The 20,595-nt window shown below is 22.4% G+C and overlaps 2 long non-coding RNA genes across 4 annotated transcripts in view; one reads left to right on the top strand and one right to left on the bottom strand.

Annotated features, from left to right (window-relative positions):
- The window catches only part of LOC122510375, a 46,201-nt gene extending 35,327 nt beyond the window's left edge, over positions 1-10,874 (bottom strand). For 2 of the 3 annotated variants that reach the window (XR_006302435.1, XR_006302437.1), the window contains exons 1-5: positions 10,703-10,874; positions 10,201-10,340; positions 8,117-8,285; positions 6,759-6,907; positions 5,795-5,945 (exon numbers count right to left, since the gene is read on the bottom strand). This is a non-coding gene — a long non-coding RNA (uncharacterized LOC122510375). Of the gene's footprint in view, positions 1-5,794; positions 5,946-6,758; positions 6,908-8,116; positions 8,286-8,877; positions 9,111-10,200; positions 10,341-10,702 lie in introns of those variants that run through there. The other variant, XR_006302436.1, reaches the window with a different exon arrangement.
- A 2,443-nt stretch (positions 10,875-13,317) lies between these two features.
- LOC122510219 lies at positions 13,318-17,576 on the top strand. Its single transcript, XR_006302422.1, has 4 exons — positions 13,318-13,644; positions 14,394-14,573; positions 15,473-15,659; positions 17,439-17,576. It is a non-coding gene; the product is annotated as an uncharacterized LOC122510219 (long non-coding RNA).
- The last annotated feature ends 3,019 nt before the right edge of the window (positions 17,577-20,595 follow it).

Here is a 20,595-nt window from a genome sequence, read left to right as displayed (position 1 = left end):
TATATTTAATATTACACTGAAGAGAAAGCATTTGAATTTCTGCTATAAACTTGTTGTTAAAAATTCTGTTTGATCTGTCACTTTTATTCTATTATATTTATTTTATTATTTTATTATTATTTTATATTTTTCCTCATTTTATTTCTATTTCTAAATAATGTAAAATAAATGTTTAATTTGACAAGAAATTACAGGAAGGTTGGTGTGGAAAATTGTACGATTTTCGATTGTATAGGATTTCCTCTACTTTCCCCCGGAACAATTTAAACTTTTGACTCAAAAAGCTTACATCGAATTTACGATATTTTATGGTTTTGAGAAGGGCTCGCGAGCACCCAGGACGAAACAGGTTCTCTATTCGTAACCAATGAAGCGGACAACTTTGTGAGCTTAATCGTGTGGATGCCTCTTGGTTCATTGAAGGTCTGGTAAATTCCGATATCATACCAGAATATTCATACATGTACCGCTCAAGTAAGATGAAAACAAGAAAAAGAAACGAAATAAATCAGGGGGGACATTAAACCTAAATAAAACAAGAAATCTCTCACTCTCCCTATTTCTCTCAGTCTCGCTCGTTCTCTCCTATTGATGAGAATTTCAAACACTAATATGCTAATGTGCTCTCTAGACCATGTATCAAACGATGCAGAAGTCATAGAACCGAATGATTCAATTCAGTTCAGTATTGATTACCTCCTTTTATTAACATATTCAAAAAGTTTCTTTTTTTCAATACAAAAATCTACTAAAAAAAAAAAATTATTTCGATTGAAAGAATTAAAAAAGAACAGTCTGCTCTAGTTCATTATGTTATGATCAGCAAATTTCCCTTTCTGGATTTATAACTGAAACTGAATTAAAATAAATACGAAATTTATAAATTCGTAAATATATACAATAATAAATTTTAACAAATAATAATAAATATAAATTTGAAGAAATAAATAAATAAATAAAATACAATTGACGACATTAAAAAAATAAATTTTATTCAAATAACCAATGACTTGTCTGTTATCAAATAAATATTTACTTGAATCAAATAATTTTTTCCCAGTGTAATAAATTATCCATTGATAAAATTATTTTTAAATATTTACGAATTTAATTCTGTATGTTATTTAATGTAAAAAAAAATTGTATTTGATTTAAATATTCAATTACTTGTCTATTATCAAATAAATATTTACTTGAATCAAATAAATTTTCATTTAATTTAACTAAATGATCTATGCTTCAATTACTGACATTATTGCTTCAAATAAGATTTATTTGATTTAAATAAAAATTAATTGATTCGAATAAAAATCAACTAATTCAAATAAAAATTAATTGATTAAAGTAAATATTTATTATCAAATAAATATTTACTTGAATCAAATAAATTTTTATTTAATTCAATATATTTGCTTCAATTACTGACATTATTGGTTCAAATTTATTTGTTTTATTTATTATTTATTTAATTTATTTGTTTCAAATAAAAATTAATTGATTCAAATAAAAATTAATTGTTTCAAATAAAAATGAATTTATTCAAGTAAATATTTATTTGATAATCAATATTTACTTGAATCAAATAAATTATTTTTCAGTGCAAATGGAATTATTTTTAAATATTTAAGAATTTAATTCTGTATTTTATTTAATGTAAAAGAATTTATTTGATTCAAATATTCGATTACTTGTCTATTATCAAATAAATATTTACTTGAATAAAACAATTTTTATTTTATTTAATTAAAATAATGATATTTGCTTCAATTCCTGATATTTTTGGTTCAAATCATATTGATTTGAAAATAAATATCATGATATTTATTTTTCAAATAAAAATCATGATATTGATTTGAAAATAAATATCATGATATTTATTTTTCAAATAAAAATTAATTGATTCCAATAAAAATCAACTGATTCAAATAATTTTTATTTAATCCAATTAAATGATATTTGCTTCAAATAAAAATTAATTGATCCAAAAAAAAAAATAAATTGATTCAAGTACCTAAATATTTATTTGATAATAGACAAATAATCGATTATTTGAATCAAATACATTTTGTTTTCAGTGTAAATTATAATATTTATAAATAGTCTGTAACAGTATTTTTCATAAAAATATAATAAAAATCAAAAACAAAAAAGAAATTTTGTTGAGAGCTGATGCGGAATAATTGAACAATCAATAGAAAATAAGAGGATTTGATAATAAAAATGAAACGAAGATTAGAGATAAAGGAGGAAAAAAGTTTAATCGGCTGAGTGAAGAAAGCGAATTGAGAAATAAATTCGAGTAATAAAATAATTACACGAAATTCCAAAGAAAGAAGAACATTTATTTTTGAGTATCAGATAAACTCTCACTAAACGATTAATTCCAAGTTTGCAGAGAAAATTTTAAAATTGCTGAATAAAATTTTTCCACCAAATGGAAATCATTATTGTCCTCCATTTTGTATCATCGAAAAATAATTTATTTGATTCAATTTTTAATTTATTTTCAATTTTTTTAACTGTTACCAAACAAAATATCAAACAAAATATCCTCTTTGATAAAACAAACAATTTATTTGATAATAATTGATAAATAATCCAAAATTAATTTTTAATCAATTTGTTTATTTGAAAAAAAAATAATTTAATTACTAAATTTAATTAATTAATTAAAACAATCACTTCTACAAAATAATATAATTTATTCGATAATATACAAGGAATCAAATATTAATTATTAATTCATTAATTTTTTTTTTGTTTATTTAAATCCAAAAATTAAAAAAATAAGGAATTAATGCTTAACATTTTACGGTTAATTAAGAATTAATTGTCAGTTATCAACAATTATCAATTAATAATTGATTACTGTTGATTAATGTTAATAATGAATTCTTTAATTATGTTTTATTTTTTAGTTTAAATAAAGAAAAACAATAATTATATTAAATTAATATTAATATTGGATTACATACTTACGTATTATCGAATAAATTACTTATTTTGTCAAAAAGATTATTTTAATTAATTAAATTAACTGTTTTTGTTTCGAATAATAAAAAAATTAATTAAAAATTAATATTTGATTATTTATTAATGATCAAATAAATTATTTATTTTATTTATTGTTGATTAATGTGAATAATGAATTCCGTAATTATATTTTATTTTCAAGTTCAAATAATGAAAAACAATCATTAATATTTGATTACTTACGTATTATTAATTATATTATTAATTACATTAATTATTAATTTTGATTCAGATAATTCCATTAAAAAATTTTAATTTTGAAAAGTTGAATTTAGATAAATAGATAATGTAATCTAATAAATAATTTAATTAATTTATTTTAATTAATTGAATCAGATTAATTTTTTTAGAATGAACAAATATTTATAGAGAGAAAACAAATTGTTTTTCCAATAGTTGCAAAACGTTTGTCTTGAATTGATAAAAACACTTGTTTCTGTGAAAGACAACAAGATAATCGACACGTTGGACATTGGAGACGAAGTTTCGATTTGCTTCCAGGAGTTGTCTGCGAGCTTGAAAGTTAGCTGAGGATCCTGGTGGCTTAACCTTCCATTAGCAGGGTTCAACTTGACGAGGTGCGCACGCTAAACCCGGGATTAAGTGACAGCATTATCCAATATAGATATATAGCAAATCTGTATTCATCCATACATGTATACAGTACCGTCCGCAATTGTCAGTCCACCCATTTTTAAAGGAATGACAAAAATTTTTTAACATAAAATTCATGAAAACTAAAATTTTTTTTGGTTTATATTTTGAAAGACGATAAAATTTTGAAAAGAATAAGACCTTACAGAAGTCATTTGGCCAAAATTTGTAGAAGATATTCCTAAAAATCGTCATTTTCAATGTTTTACAAAAATTTAAATAACTTCTAAAATAATGAACGCTTTTTAATAATCTTAGGCTTATTTTAAAGGTCTTTTTCTACAGAATAAGAATTACTTATAGGCATTAACCTGTCATTTTTAACTTGGAATAAGCATGACGTCAAAATTAGACAAAAAAATTGGAAAAATTTGAAATCAATTTTTTGTACTAAAAACTATTCTAGAACATATATAAAACATGATATGGTGTAGATTTTTCAAGAAAATTTAATAAAAATATATGTTTGAGTTTCAAAAATTATTTTTCTTTTAATAATATTATTTCAAATTTTTTGAATTTTTTTGTCCAACTTTGACGTCATGCTTACTCCAAGTTAAAAATTACAGGTTAATGCCTATAAGTAATTCTTATTCTGTAGAAAATGGTCTTTAAAATAAGCCTAAGATTATTAAAAAGCGTTCATTATTTTAGAAGTTATTCAAATTTTTGTAAAACATTGAAAATGACGATTTTTAAGAATATCTTCTACAAATTTTGGCCAAATGACTTCTGTAAGGTCTTATTCTTTTTAAAATTTTATCGTCTTTCAAAATAAAAACCAAAAAAAATTTTACTTTTTATGAATTTTATGTTAAAAAATTTTTGTCATTCCTTTGAAAATGGGTGGACTGACAATTTCGGACGGTACTGTACACCTAATGCCAGACGTCTCTATTACAACATTCCTTTGCCTCCTGCGATTTCAAGGGGGGCAGCACTTTTGAAATTGGGCCCCAAGTCTTTTTTTTCCAAACAAACGTTGAGAATGTCACCCTTCTCTCTTTCTCCCTCTCTCTTTGTCTCTGACAACCTTCTCTCGTCGACTTTAATGTTAAAGTACTCCGGGAACAAGTCGTTCGGCAAATATTTTAATTCCCTCTCAAAAGATTTTCAACTCGAATTGCTTCTAGATTCCCCTTAAATTCTACTACGGTTCGCCTAAAGAAATAATGAGTGAGCGATTATAAAAATCTGACTATGTACATTCAACTTTCAGTTTTTTAGATTAAAATCTTTTTATTGGTTTTTACTTTTTTCACTTTAACTATTTATACAAAGTCTGATAAAATTTAATTTTAAAAGACAATAGTACAAAAGTTTTTATTAACTAAATCTTTTCAGTTTAGAGAAAAAGGTCATTTAATATTAACGCTCGTAAGCTTTAATAAAATATATTTAATACTTGTTAATTTATTTGAAATATTTAACTTAATATTCAAAGTTATTTAATTTAATTCAATATTATTAAATATTTAATATCAAGAAATTTAATTTTCAATACTAATAAATTTAATATTCAACGTTAATAAATTTAATTTTCAATATCAATAAATTTAATAATCAATATTAATAAATTTGAAATTAACAATAAATTAATAATAAAATTAAAATATTTTTAATTCGACAATTTTAAAAAAGAATTCAGTTTTGAAATATAACGAAATTAAATTGCAATATTAATTACAGTTTTCATATTGTAATTGTGATTGGCAAATTAAACTCTAGGAAAACTATCAGTAGACAATTTGGATGGTGTTAACCGAGAAGGGATGTTTGACATTTTGAATTGAGGCGGAAGGGTTTGTACTATGTTTCTAACATGAAGTACAGGAAATCCTCCACCCTATACCGCCCATATCCTGTAGGATACTTTGACAGCTATCACCAAAACGTGTCTACACCTCACACCTTCATGAATTCCGCGCTTGTCAAAGTAAAGGAGATACACGAGAGAGAAATCTCTAAAATTCGAGAATTCTTCTTGTGTGAAATAACATTTATTTTTTACTCTTATATCTTTCCTATTATCATTTTTTTTAAATTAGATTTTTCTAATAAAATATTGTTTCAAAAGTTTGATGAAAAAATATTAAAAATCACTCACCAGAAATAAATTTCTCCTTCTTTTCAAATTGTTGGAAAAATATCCATTTCGAGTCATTTTTAGTCTCCAGAGATTCCATCCCTCTTGAATAAAGACAGTATTTGCAATTTTCGCATTATATTATTTCAGGAATCTCTCCCCTCAACGCCAACTGAAAATGTACAAAAATTATATTAACTTCTTTTTAATTTAAAAAAATTTACAGAAATTTACTGTATGAAATTCAATGATTAATATAAAAAAAATAAATAAAAACCACTTAGATTCATTGTAAATTTTGTTAAATTATCAATTTTTTTCGGAATTAAATGAATGAATAAAAGAAAGATCTTTTTTACTATCAAATGCTCAGCAATTGGCAACACTAATATAGTAGTAATTGAGCAATATTCAAATAAGAGAATTTTTAATACATTTTCCTACATTTTTGAAAGTTTAAATGAACGGAATATTTTTCTACGCTTAAAAATTTTTTTAAAATTACTCGACAGAAACGAAAACTATTTTAATTGAACATTAATTTAATTAAAAATTAATTTTGTAATTATAGAAGACAATATTTTTCTATGCTTCAATATTTTTAAAAATTATTCAAAAGAAACGAAAACTATTTTATTTATTAAATAAATATTCAATTAAAAATTAATTTTGTAATTATAGAAGACAATATTTTTCTATGTTTCAATATTTTAAAAAAATTACTCGCAGAAACGAAAACTAATTTAATTAAACATTTATTTTATTAAAAATTAATTCTGTAATTATAGAAAACAATATTTTGTACCTAAATAAAATTCAAAGTAAAAGAAGTAATAAAAATATTGTCGAAATAAGGTTCGAAACTTTAGAGACAATAAAGTACAAAAATTTTAATTAATACATACTTATAATTATAATTCGTATAATAAATAATAAAAAAGTAAAATAAAATAAAGAAATAGATAAAAAATTAATAGCTTAGTACCTGATCTAACAAAGATTATTTCCTCATAGTGATGGCAGTACATCCTCTGGACAAACACTATGGGAGATCACATAGAATAGGCTACGAGACGAGGAGCAAATGCTTTCGTCCTCCTCCTTCTCTCTGTCCTTTAAATCCTCTCGAACTATCTGAAAAAATATTAATTAATTAATATTAAAATTAATATTAAAATATTCATTAATACATAAAAATATTTGTAATCGATAAATAACTGATCTTTGAATATAATTATTTACAAATATTTATTATCCACAAATTTTAAACATTCAAATGAATTAAATATTTTTTAATAAACAAATTTTCAAAAATTACTGATTGCAATAAAAGTTAAAAAATTAGTTTATATTTAAAAGATTTATAATTAACTTCTTTTGATAGAGACGCAAAATTATTGTAATAAAAACTTAATTTAAAGAGGAATGGAAAAAATTTCATTCATTTAAACGTTCAGAACTTTCGAATCATAAATATTTCCTAATATAATTATGCGCATATTAGTCAAATGAAAAAAATTAAAAGAAATTACCAAAAATAATTGAAATTATTAATAGTTTCAATGTTTATTTTAAAATAATTTGAAAATTTTATTCAAAATACTTGAAGTGAAACAAAACCTCATCAATTATTAAAAATTAAATGGAAAACGAATAAACACTAAACTTTTATTACAATAAAAATTATATGGTAAAATAACCAGGGTGGCCGCAAGATTGACTTTATAAATTTCCCTGACATTTTACTGACATAACAACGAATTTCCCTGACAAAAATTTTTTTGTTTAGAGCAAAAAATTTATTGCATAACCGTCTTAATTTCTTTAATTGCGCTGACAAAAAAATTTTCCTGACATTTCCCTGACTTTACTGACAAAAAATTTTTTTTCCTGACATTTCCCTTCTTCTTTAATTGCCCTGACAAAAAAATTTTTCCTGACATTTCCCTGACTTTACTGACAAAAAATTTTTTTCCTGACATTTCCCTGACTTTACTGACAAAATATTTTTTTCCCTGACATTTCCCTGACTTTACTGACATGTGGCCACCCTGATTAATTAAAATAAACTGCGTGAATTTTTCACTCATCCCAACTAAATTAAATTTAAATCACCCATTTTTAAATTTTAATGAAAAAGTACACTTTTGTTTTATACGAAGAGAATGAAAAGCATTGATGAAAATGTCGAAAAAAATACTGAAAAGAGTTAATTATTGATTGAAATAATTAATAAAAGCAAAATTATTTCGGAATTATATAGAAATCGCTAGTAACGATAACAAAATTATTAAAAAGTACCTAGATTAAACATTTTTTTTGGAAATAAATAAATTTTCTCACCATTAGTTGCCCGGCTTTGTGTCACCCGACTGATGTCCAGTAATTAGCACCGTAAAAATTATTGCGCCAGGAATTTGCAACAAGTAATATTTCACTTACAAATATTAGAGCGTATCTCATTTTTTCTCCTTGTATTGAAACGGCGAAGATGAAGATTCTTTTTTAGCGCCTGAAAGTAAAAGTTACATTTCTTTCAAATTTGAGGTTATGTTGTCATTGAACTGAATCATTAGTTATACCAGTACATTTATCAAAAGAATAATCAAGAACACTTTATGTTCAGAGAAAAAATAATAGCACTTTAAACATAAAGACAAATAATTCAGAAAATATTTTGATTGTTACACTTTAAAACAATAATAAAATCCATAAAATCACTGTCAAATGACTTCCGCGCAACAGTACATACGCATGTATAAATTTCAACGCACCCCATTGGTTCGCAGTAGGCAAGAGCAGCGCGGCGGTGTCGAGAATTCAAACTACTATGACTTACCGACTGTCGATAAATTATTTCCAAAATTTAACAATTAACAAATAAATAAAAAATAATTATATTACAATTTATATATAAATAAATTCTAGTTAGCTACTAAGAATAAAAGTTAAAATTCATAAAAATGCAGGTTATGTTAACCTTGAAGAGCAATAATTAAATTCTGCATAATAAACAAAAATATTTTACCCTGATTCTTTTGCTGAAATATTATTTATTGCTTTAATCAACTAACTTAGTTATTAACTATACAAAAATATTTTACCTGATTCTTTTGCAAAGAACACAAGAATGAAGGAACTCCTAAACTTTCTTCCTTTAGCACTTTCACTTGATGTATGACTTAATTTATTACGTCAAGAAGAATGCAACGCAAATTAATTAAAATAAAGAAGTAAATTATTCAAAATAATAATAATAAACACACACAATATTCTATGATGCGATTAGATATGATCAACAATAATACAAATTTTTGTTGAAACCGTTGAAACTCTTGTGGACAAAGTGCGCCAGTAAAATGGCGTTCTTTTCCGTGCTTTCAGTCGTGTAGACCCCACCACACCCTTTGAGTCACTGGCCAATCAGCGTTGACATTTTCATTTATAATGTTGGCAACACTGATTTGGCGGTAATTATTTAATATTCAAATCAGACAATTGTTAAATGTATGTACATAATTTTACTTTCTTTCGAAAAATTTTCACTATTTTTAAATAATCTCTAATAAATAAATTTTTATTATTTATAAATATTTATTATTATTAATTATTATTATTCAAACCTACTAAAAATTTAATTTGAATATTTTTTTATTACTTTACGTAAATTAAATTTATAAAATTTACTTTTTCTCTATTACTATTTATTATTATTTTCTTGTTATTATTAATATTATGATTATTTTTATTATTATTATTGAAAATTTACTAAAAATTAAATTTGAATATTTTTTTATTGCATTACGTAAATTAAATTTATAAAATTAATAATTTTTTATGAGGTATTTATTTATTATTAATTTATTTATCAATTATTATTAACTATCATTTATACTTACTAAAAATTTAATTTGATTTTTTTTATTATATTACATAAATTAAGTTTACAAAATTAATTGTTTTTAAAAATTATTTTACCACAATTTATAAACATTAAAATTTATAAATTTATATATCTTATTATTTAAATAAATAATTTTAAATTTATTTTAAGTTTTAATTATGGGAGTATAGCAACAAATAGTTTTAATTTTTTAAATAATTGAAAACAATTTAATTAATAAATAACTAAATATTCATTTTTCGTTTTAAAATAAAAAAATTTAGAATAAATTGTTATTCAATAGAAATCTATAAAATTAATTGCTAATAATAATAATTATTATTATATTATTATTTTAGGCAGGAAAAAAATTGTTTTTAATTCTATTTTTCTACATGTTTAAATTTAAAGTACTGATAATTATAATTTTCAAAAGGTCCACTATAAAATAAAAAGGAAAAATTGATCTTTTTTTAAAAATAGAATTAATCCCTTCTTTTGTGGATCATAATAGATTTAAATTGCAGAATTAAAAATTCCTCACCTTAGGGGATTCATTCGTCAACGTCGAAGAAAATGCAGCATTAGATTTTTAGTACATAGTGTGTCCCTTGAGATCGCTTCTCATGTTTGAAGTCCAGGGATTCAGGGACCTTTTAAATCGCCCGTCTTTGGAACACCAAGCTGAAAAATTTAAAATTTATTTTGATCGTTTTCAAATATTGAAAAAAAAATTTTAATAAAATTAAATAAAATTAATTAGTAACTAATTAAAGAAATTAAATCATGAATTATTAATTAATTATATACAATAAATTTAAAATTTGAAACAAAAATCATTAATATTGATAAATGCAAATATAAAATTTCATAGTTACATAATGTAATTTAGTGCCATATTTAAAGAATAATAAAATATAAAATTAAAAAATAAAATAAAGAACTGACCAAATAAAAGCGATAAAAATAATAAATAATAAAAAGTGCAAATAAAATAAAAATGTTTCCGATTTTCGGAAAATATTCTATAGGAATAATCCTCTTACATTTCCATGCTTTGTCGGTTTTTATAAAAAGCAATTCTGATCGCAGTTTCCGTTCTATTAACGTTTATTTAGAGAAGTGCATGTTCTTGACACTTGGAATCGACTCAAGTTATTGAATCTAAATGTGTATTTCTCGTATAATTATCTTTCTGTTATAAGAAAAAAATTTCTATTTTCCTCATTCTGAAAAATAAAAATAAATTAAAAATATAATATCAACAATTATTGAATGGAAAAATGATGTAGAATTAACTAAAACAAAATATTTTTCTTAAAAGAGAGCGACATGAACTATTTTCTAAATTGAGGTATTAAATTATTTCTCTTAATAAATTAAATATCTGAATAAATAAAAAACGCATGTAAGAGAAATAATATTTTTGAACCAATCTAAAAATGAAAATTATTTTACATTATTATCAATTTTCAAATGTTATTCTATTAATAGCATTCCATTACTAATAGCATTCCATTAATATTATTTTTATTTTTACAACGGCTCAAAAATATTAGTTGTTTTACGTACTTTTTTTATTTCAAAATGTTTAATAATTAATTTAAAAATTAAATTTAGAAAATTATTCATCTCATTGTCGGTCTCTTTAAAAATATATTTCATCTATCTTTTAAATATTTACTTTTAAAAAATGTTAAACAAATAATAGGATAAAATTAATTTAACGTTTTAAAAAATAATTTAACTGTCTTTTTGAAATTGATTAAAAATTATTCAGGAGAATATTGGAAATAGTTTTTAAAAAATATCGATGTAATCCTCATACACGTAAATATTTTCTCGATACTGTAATTCCCATGTCGAAGGTAGTTTTTCCATTCTTTAAACACATATTCAAGGATCGAAAATACACACTGAAATCGATTCTATCGAAACAAAATTTGAATACACATTTCTGGTATAATTCTTCGATTCTAAGAAATGTTTTTGGATTATCCTGGAAAAAGAAAAAAAGACTTAAAATCAAATTTACGATTTATTAAATAATTAACATGAAATTAATACTAAGAGACTGTTATTGAAAATAAATTAGAATTAAAATTTAATAAAAATTAGTTATTAAGATATTAATGCGTTTATAAACATTTAGTAATGTTCTTAAAAAATACTATTGAATTGATTTTCTTACATTCAGAAATTTAGTTTTTCTAAACAAACAATTTAAGAAAAAAAAAATTGTAAAATTCGTTACAAAAATAATTTAAGCGAAATTGACTAACAAATAGTAATATAAATAAAATACAAAGGAATAAGTGCAAAAAACATTAATAAAAGAAATTATGAATGATAAAATAATCAATATTAATAAATAATACTAAAACTATAAAACGAATAATTAATAATAGAATAATAAAGTAAATAATAAGTAATAATAAATAATAATAATAAATGAAAATAAAAAGAAAGTATTAATTAAAAATTCAAAAGAATAAGTGCAAAATAAATTGATAATAAATAATTAATAAGTTATTAATAATAAATAAAAAGTAATAAATAATTTTAAAAAGTAATAAAATTCTTTGATAATATTAATTAATAAAATATTACTTTTTTCAGGTGGAAGCTTGAAAATATAATTCCTTGTAAATAAAATTTCCTCCTGAATTTTGAAATAGAAGCAAAACCAGTTGCACAGATTTCTTCTAAATCAGTCTCAATCGATTCACTTTTTCGACAATTTCTGAAAACCAGAATAGAATATTAAAGTTACATCTGGGAATGATAAAATTAAATATGATACGGTTTTCACTATTTTTCTAGAACAAATGAATAAATATTAAAATTAATGAATTTAATTTCTAATATTAATTAAAAATTAATCAAATAATATTAATGAATTGAGACTAATTTATTGAATACAAAAAATTACTAAGAAAAATTTAAAACAAATACATACAAGCCAATTTTCCCCTTTTAAGGTTAGAATGCCATTAATTGCAGAAAACCGAAAATACTTAAAAACAATTAAAAAACAAATGAATTAAAATGTCCTTTAGTTCCAAAACTGTTGATTATTTTGAATAAATTATTACAGTAGAACACTCACCATTGTTTAAATTAGATCTCACTTTTTTAAAATCACATTAAAGAATACGATTGTAAACATTTTGAAAACAACACCTGTCAATTAATAAAATCGTTAAATTAATGACAAAATAACAATTAAATAAATGAAATTAATGTTTACGATTCTTACACATCAACATAACCTTAAAATAAAGACCGTGGTCTCATCGATGTAATTAAACGTGAACTTAAAGTGTATGTAAGCAATAATAATCCAGAAGTATTGTTAGTTATTACTGTACACCTTTAACTGTCTAAATTCATCTTATTTTTGTATATTTATAAATAATACTGTTCATAAATTATAAATTATTAGTTTCTAATTATTCTTTTATTGTTGACGTTTCGTTTTTTTACTATTTTACAAACTGTGTTGATCGACTGTCGGTAAGTCATTGTAGTTCGAATACTCGCCACCAGAGCGCTGCTAAGAAGCTGCCTCATTGGTCGACTGCGACAGCCAATCAGGTGAGTGCATATCTGAACGTGCGTATGTGCAGTGCGCGGAGCTCATTTGGCGGCGAGCATTCACCGGTGACGGTGGAAGTAGCTCGTTCCCCGGGACGTTGTTCCTTACGGAACTCCCCGGTGGAGAGGCTGCCAGGGGTCTTACCCCCCTCACCCCCTTGAGACAGGGGTTGTAGGGTGGTTTGAACTCCAGGGTGGGGTTGGAGGGGTGAGGCAGCTTTTGCTGTTCTTATCCATTCTAACCTCTCTTCTGTGCCTGGGGTCCTACTCCCCTCTCCTCCTTAGAACCTCGTGGATGTTCTAAGGGATCTCCTGGTGACGAGAGATCCTCCCGTGGTCCAGAGGAGGATGTTCTACCATCATTGAGAGGAAGTAATCTATGCTATATCAGGTGAGTAATTACTTTTTTGTACTTTGGCGATATTTTTTTACAGATCATCATGCACAGCTAATTCAGTCCCTCCCCCCTCTAAGATTTCAAGTAGTTTATAAACGAATCTTAATATTCTTTATAAGAAAAATAATTAGGTAAAATATTTTTGTAGTTAATGACCTTTTAGCTTAAAGTACCTGGATAATTTAATTTTTTTAATGACCCTTTAGATTATTAAAGTAATATTATTTGATTATACATATTGATTAAATTATTTTTTATCTAATCGGTAGAATTGAATAATTACTCTTTAAGTTCAACATTCATTTAGGCTATGACGAACACAAATATTTAAGAATTTTAACTTTTATTTTTTGCGCTAACGAAGAGTTTATTTGTGCAAATTGTAAAATAAATATTTTTTTTTCTTTTTTTGATGACAAATTGTTTTTTATTTAATTTCGAAGTAATTTATCGACGGTCGATAAGTCATAGTAATTTGAATACTCGACACCAGCGCGCTGCGATAATTTGTCAACAATTATTTAAAGTACAAAATAAAATAAACTGATAGGTGATATTTCTGTGATTGTGGAAAACAATCAAGTAGAATATTTTCCGAATTATTTGCCTTATTATTTAAAGTGATAAATTTATTTTTCTCTGAATATTTATACGTTCTTGATTATTCTTTTGTTAAATGTACTTGATGCAGTTCAATGTCAACATAACCTCGAATTTGAAGAAAATGTAACTTTTTCTTTCAGGCGCTAAAGAAAAATCTCAATCTCCGCCGTTTAAATGCAAGCATGGTTGGCGATTCAATAGAAAATGAGAGTCGCTTCAATATTTTTAAACAAAAATATTAATTGTTGCAAGTTCCTGGCGCAATAATTTTGACGGTGACTACGAAGAAGTATTCGGTGACAATTACTGGAGAACAAATGGTGAGAAAGTTTTATTTATTTATTAAAAAAAAATGTTTAATCTACTTTTCAATATTTTCGTTATTGATATAAGCGATTTTTATATAATTTCGCTTTTATGAATTATTTCAATAAAAATAACTTTTTTCCGAACATTTTTTTAGTATTTTTAACAATGCTTTTCATTTATCGTAAAATAACAGTGTACTTTTATATTAAAATTTTAAAAATGGTTATTTAAATTTAATTTATTTGTTATATTTTCCATTATATTTTCAATAATTAGTGATGCTTTGTTTTACTTCAATTATTTTGAATAAAATTTGCAAATTATTATAAAACAAAAACATTGAAAGTCATATTAATTATTAAAAATAATATTCGTATTTGTTTGAATTAATATATTTAATATCTTGATGGTATTATACATAAAATCGTAATGGAAAAAAGAATTATAAAATATAAATTTATTTTGAAATATAATTTATAATTTATTTAATATAATATAATTTATAATTTATTCAAGCTTTCCTTGTCATTTGAAATGAATTTAGTTTCCGGTTTTATTATTACTTTCAATCAATATAAATTTTAATGTAAATTATTAATTGAATTCGTTCTAAGATATTGGTTTTATAAAATAAATATTAATGACACTATTGAAACTAAGTAGATTCGCAGTTGAGTTTAATAAAGTTCTTTGAAAGGAAGTGACAAATTTTTAATGAATATCGGCAATTAAATATTTAATTTTTATATTATAGATATCGTATGTATTGATTGAAAATGAGTTTTTAAAATATAATTCTTTTTTTCTAATTTAATACAAATTTTACATTTCGTAATTATTTAATTAAATAATATTATAATATTGATAATACTCTTTTTTAATATGCACAATTTTTTTCATTAATTTGCAGAAAAAACTTGTCCTTTGTTGTCGAATGAAGTCACTTTCAAGATGTGTTAAATCATAATTATTAAAATGATAATTATTATTCTTGAGTCAACGGAATCCAATCAAGTGCATATATTTCTTGAAAAAAATCTCATTATGGAAGTGTGATTGGATGGAAATTGAAGCGAGAATGACTTTCAATTAATCGAGTGAGTAATCATAATTAAGAAAATTTATTTTTTTGTGTCATAAAAATAGAAATTAGATAAAGTTTACAAGAAAATGAAAAGTTTCATTTCTTTAAAATGTCTTATAAATATTAATTTAAATATAAAAAGATACTAAATTTATTATTTCTTATGCATCATTCGAGGTGCGTCTCATAGAAAAGTGAGATAATCAGTGATTTAGCAGATTTTATTAGAAGAAAAAAAAATTGTCAAAGTTTATAAAGTTTATAACTTTTTTTTATTTTGATATTTATAAAATTTATTACTTACGTAGACTTTTGAATTGATTTTTTGCAATTAAATTACGATTCTTTTTAAATAACTAACAAGAATGAATTATTTAATATTATTTAATTATTTCAAAAGTTTTAACGCAATTATCTCAATAAATAACAAAATTCTTCACAGAAATTCAATTATTTTTAGGAATTTAAATAAAATTCTTTGCAAAATCCAATTATTTTTAAATTAATTATTCAATAAAATAATAAAATTAGTTGCAATAATTCAATTATTTTCATAAATAATTTTTAATTCGTCGTAGAAAATCAATTATTTTCAAAATTTTTTAAGTAATTCTGCAAAAGAATTCAATTATCTTGATAAACAACAAAATTCTTCCAATAAAATCAATTATTTTAAGGAATTTTAATAAAATTTTTTCCCAAAATTCAATTATTTTGATAAATATTAATATTCATCAGAAGAATTCAATTCTTTAGAAAAATAGTAAAATGCTTTGCAGAAATTAAACTATTTTCAAAATTTCTTAAAAATTCTCGTCAAGAATTAAATTATCTTTATAAATAGATAGCGAAATTCTTCTCCAGAATTAAATTATTGTCAAAAATTTTAATAAAATTCTTGGCAAAATTTCAATTATTTAAACAAAATTTAATAAAATTCTTTGCATGAATTCAATTATTTATATAAATTATTATTTAAATTCTTCTCAGGAATTCAATTATTTTTAAAATTTTTTAATAAAATTCTTCAAAAAGTTTTCAATTATTTTCAAAAATTGTTATAAAATTCTTTTATACAATAAATTTCAGTAAGATTTTAATTTAATTTCTTTAAAAACATTAAATATTTTCAAAAGTTGTTAATAAAATTCTTCGTAAAAATTAAATTGCAAGTTTTTATTTTCTAATATATATTTAACTGAAGATTTTTCAAATAATCGAAATTTCATAAAATTGAATTGTGAACAGATGGATTTGAAAATTGTCAAAGAACTTTTTCAAAAATTATTAAAAATAATTGATTTGAAGAAGAATTATTGTAGTTGAAAATTCTAGAAAATTTTTATTGAATTGAAATGATGAAAATAATTTTGACGAAGTTAAAGTAAAAATTATTCTTTTATAATATAAATTTTTGTGGCAACTCTGAATTAATAATCAAGAAATACACTGAAAAAAATTTTTTTTGATTCAAGTAACCGATTAATTGTCTATTATCAATTAAATATTTACTTGAATCAAATAATATTTATTGGAGTCAATTAAATGGTATTTGAACCAATAATTTCAGTATTTGAAGCAAATATGAACAACTAAACCATTTAATTGACTCCAATAAATATTATTTGATTCAATTAAATATTTAATTGATAATAGTCAAGTAATCGGTTATTTGAATCAAACAAATTTTTTTCAGTAAATTAATCAATTTATTAATTTATTTCTAATATTTTTTGTTCTATTTAATTGATTTATGGCTTATTATTTTAATATATAACTCTTTATGTTTTAGATGGCGTTTAAAAATTGAAGACTAGAAAAATACGCCAGATAGTTCCAGAAATTAAGTGCCTGAAGCATCTACAGGGTCTTCGTCTGGAAGAAAAAATCTCTAGGGAAGACAACGAGCTCCTTGACGAGGGAATCAGCGAACGGTGAGTGCTTTTTAATTTTTCAATTTATATCCATGATTCTTCACAATAAAATGGTTTCTGCCGTCATTGTACTTTAGATTTATTTCGCATAGTGGCAAGTGACATTTTTTTCAATTAGGTCAATTGGTTTCCCCAGAATCGTGTTTTTAATTTCTACACTCACAAAATTGATGAACAATTAGAAATTATTTCCCAAATATTTAGACATTTAATTAATATTAAAATAAATATCAAATTAATATTAAAATCATTATTTTAATTTTAAAATTAAAATAGCATTAAAATCAATACTTACTTTTAAAATTAAAATAATATTTAAATCAATACTTAATTTTTAAATTAAATTAATATTAATTTAATAAATTAAATAATAATTAATCAAACTATGAATAAATTTGTCCGTGTATTAATTATAAAAAGATTTTTGAATAACAAATTTTTTTAGAAAATATACCAAATAATATATTTTTTAAAAGAATAGAAATAAAAATTTAATTTTTCCAAATCTTGGAAAACTTTGGGAATAATTTTTAAAGGCTGCTCGTGAATAAACAATTACTTTATATTTAAAAAAAGTTTTTTTTAAAGACACATTTCCCGTGTAAACTTGTGTTAGTTCTTTTTATAGACACAAACTGGGTATATAAAGAATCGGTGGGAGTAACATATTGCTTCTCTAGACCTGATATTTTACACTGATAAAACTGATGTTGTTATCTGCAGCAAAGTTTCATGCCGGAACAAACTGACCTTTAAAGTTTGCAATTTTTCATTCAACGAGTTTATCAGCTATTACAAAAGTAATTAATGCATCGTTGCCAGAAAAAAAAGAAAACAACAACAACAAGAGTATATAGAGATTCAAAATTAAATGCCAAAAAATCTATAGAGAAATTGGTTCAATTAATAGAGCGCAGCACAAAATCAATATGGGGAATTAATTAAAATACATCTTTGTTTTTTTTTTTAAAGTTATTTACTCACTTGTTATTATGCTTTTTTTTTTGTTCGAAATTTGTTTTGCTCTTGATTATTAAGAGACATTTTTATGGACAATATAGTCGGGTACAAATAAAAAAAAAGAAAATAAAAACGGCATTTTTTCCCAATATTTGAACTTTTTGACGGTGTATTATTTGGAATTTTTTTTAAGTTGAAATATTTCAAATTTATAACAATTAGAATTATCAGATTATTACAAAAAATATGATTTACGTCATTTTCTGCTCGTCTCTCAATTTTTAATATTGAATTTAAATTCGTCTGTAAAATTTAAGTGAATTAAAAATTAGGTCACGTGAAAATTATTATTCTTATCTATTAAACAATTTTGTTGATATAGTTTGGATTACAATGAAAATCGGATAAGATTTAATAAGATTGCGATAATTGGAATTTATGAAAATTAGGTAGGATTCATTTGACGCCTTGAGAAATTCAATTGATAATTAATTCAATTGAACTGCTATAAATAATGTGTCACATAGTTTAAATTAATATGTTTTTAAATATAATAATTTGATTTTAAAGAAATTGTGTTAACAGAAATGTCGATAAATTAAAGTAAATTAAAATTGATGGAAAATGTTAAAAATAATTTAATCATGGCATATATTATACGATAATTGTCAATAATTTATATTTATTAAATATTAGTTTACATGGATTGATGGATAATTTGAAAAACTGTTGTTTATATTTAATTCATCAATTTGTCATGTCATATAAAGATAAATATTTACTTAACTGAATTTTGATTTGTTAACAAAATTTCTATTCAACCGAATTTCCATAGATTCGAATGTTTATTTAAAATATTATTGATTTTTATATTTCGAAATACAGCACTGAAAAAATAATCTATTTAACTTTAAAGGAATCCTTCTCCTTTAAGCGGATTTTTTAATTTTTATATTATATTCTGAATATTTTTAATATTTGGTTTTAATATTTATTTAAAAAGATTTTCTTTTAGGACAAAGGAAAAATCTTTTAAGTTATATCTTTTAATTCCTAAAAAAAATTAGTTTACTGTCAAAAGAAAACGAATTTGAAACAAACAGAATTAAATAGAATATTATTTTTTTATTAACTATTATTTATTACAATTAAAAAAGTATTTATTATTTATTATTGTTATGCAAATTACAAAATTTTTTATTTTCAAATATAAATTTTTTAAATAATTTCATAATCAAAATTAAAAAAATTCACTTATTAAGTATAAAATTAATTATTATTGTTCATATTTTCAAAAATTTGAATAAAATTTCACGAAAGAGTTGAATTATTTTCTAAAATTTTAATAAATCCTTCTAAACAATTCAATTATTTTTTTAAATAGTAAAATCTTTATAAAAATTTAATGATTTTTAAAACAATTTTAATTAATCAAAATAATAAACAGTTGTAAAATTTAAAACTATTGTTTTAAAATTCAACTTCTTTTGAAACATTTTAATTTTTTAAAAATTTAAGTTTATAATTAGTTATAAATAATATTTAAATAAAATTTTAATAGTTCAGAATAGTTTTAGATTCTATTTATTTTTTATTATTCAAAACATTTTACAATTTGTTGCTTAAAATTATCCTTTGGCCGTATAAGGATTTCATTTGAAAAACAAAAAAAATTTTTTATTTTGCATAGAAATAAAAGTTTACTTGATTCAGATAACTGATTTCTTGTCTATTATATATCACATAAATATTTACTTGAATTAGGTAAATAATTTTTATTTAAGTCAATTAATTTGACTTAAATAAAATTTATTGGATTGAGTAAATATTTATTTGATTTGATTATTCGATTTTTATTTATTAGTTTGTTATTTGAATCAAATAAATTTTTTTTTAGTGTTGGATTTTTTTGTTCTTTTCAATAAACGTGTAACATTTTTTTTTAATAAAGATTCGTTTTACAATAAAATTATTAAAGGATTTGTTTTGGAAGATAATTAATTTTATGTTCAATAGATTATTTTTCTCGGTGCGTAATGATAAGTAGGTAGTAAT

This window comes from Leptopilina heterotoma, unplaced genomic scaffold (assembly GCF_015476425.1).
Source record: "Leptopilina heterotoma isolate Lh14 unplaced genomic scaffold, ASM1547642v1 Lhet_68, whole genome shotgun sequence".
Classification (NCBI taxonomy): domain Eukaryota; kingdom Metazoa; phylum Arthropoda; class Insecta; order Hymenoptera; family Figitidae; genus Leptopilina; species Leptopilina heterotoma.
The sequence above is the reverse complement of the archived record's forward strand: the minus strand, read 5'-3'. Positions and strand labels throughout refer to the sequence as shown.